Genomic DNA, 1,664 nt, shown 5'->3' on the forward strand with positions numbered 1-1,664 from the left:
TAGAAGTTGAGTTGTTTGATATTTGGGGAATAGATTTTATGGGGCCTTTTCCTCTTTCTTTTGGTTTTGCTTATATCTTATTAGCAGTTGACTATGTGTCAAAATGGGTGGAAGCAATTGCTACAACAACAAATGATGCAAAGGTAGTGCTCAAATTTCTGCACAATAATAGATTCATAAGATTTGGCACTCCATGAGCTATTATTAGTGATGAAGGGACTCACTTTTACAACAAGTTGTTTGATAATCTTCTTGCTTATCATCCTCAAACTAATGGCCAAGCTGAAATTTCAAATAGAGAAATCAAGAACATCCTTGAAAAGACAGTCAAAACCAATAGAAAGGATTGGGCGAAAAAGCTTGATGATGCTTTGTGGGCATACCGTACAGCCTTTAAAACACCTATATGGATGTCTCCATACCGATTAGTGTTTGGAAATGTATGTCATCTTCCTGTGGAGTTGGAGCATAGAGCTTATTGGACTGTAAAAAAGTTTAACTTTGATTTGAAGGCAGCAGGTGAAAAGCGACTTCTTCAATTGAATGAGACGGAAGAGTTCCGGAATGATGCATATGAAAATGCAAATATTTATAAAGAAAGGACGAAGAAGTGGCATGACAAACAGATTCTTAGGCGAGAGTTTGCACCAGGACAACAAGTTTTACTCTTCAATTCACGACTCAAACTCTTCCCAGGAAAGTTAAAATCAAGATGGACAGGTCCTTATACAATTCATGAAGTTTTCTCTTTTAGAGCAGTAGATTTGAAGGACAAGACAGGGAATATTTTCAGAGTTAATGGTTAGAGATTGAAGCACTATTATGGAGAACAAGTGGAGAGGAACTATGCATTTATTCCTCTTGGAGATCCTAATTGATGAAATTGAAAAGTCTGGCTGTAGACTTTAAAACAAGCACTTATGGGAGGCAACCCATAAATTTATCTTTCATTCTTTCATTTATTTTATTATCTTTATTTATTTAGTTTTAATAATTTGGTTTTTGATACAGATTTATTTAGCATGAATAAAGAGCTGAAAAATTTTAAACTACGGAAGATTCATCATGAAACCAGGGAAGTTCCTTTTATTTTTTCAATTCTTTTTACTTTTGCATTACAATGAGGACATTGTTTAGTTTAAGTTTGGGGGTGTAAACTCCTATAGTCATTTGATCCTCTTGTTTTCTAAGTCTTGGGTTGTTGATGGGTTGTCTGATTCTCTTACCAAGCATGCATTGGAGTAAGATTTAATTCTCTATGACTCTGAAATTTGTGATTGAAGATGGTTTTGAGAAAAATTTTCAAAAATTTCTTTTATGTCAAGTGGAGTTTTGTGGGTACTTTGGTTTAAATCTTTGACCTTGAACATAATTGAGCACATAGTCGTTTTTCTCTTATTCCATTTTGCTTATGAAGAGAAGAAGTTTAATTAATTGAAAGATGGAAGTTCGATTTTGCTTTGCTCTAGAATCCGTTGATGGGTCCTTGAGGCGAAATCCTAGTTGAGACCAAATATTAGAGAAATGATCTAGGCATTTCTTTGGCATAACCAAAAAGCTTTCCCAACCGTCCTAAATATCATGCCATCATTACATGGTCTGTTTCCATAGTCAACCCCCTTGAGCCTTCATAAGCCTTTATTTATTCTTTGAGCTACATAAAC

This window comes from Carya illinoinensis, chromosome 8, assembly GCF_018687715.1.
Source record: "Carya illinoinensis cultivar Pawnee chromosome 8, C.illinoinensisPawnee_v1, whole genome shotgun sequence".
Classification (NCBI taxonomy): Eukaryota; Viridiplantae; Streptophyta; class Magnoliopsida; order Fagales; family Juglandaceae; genus Carya; species Carya illinoinensis.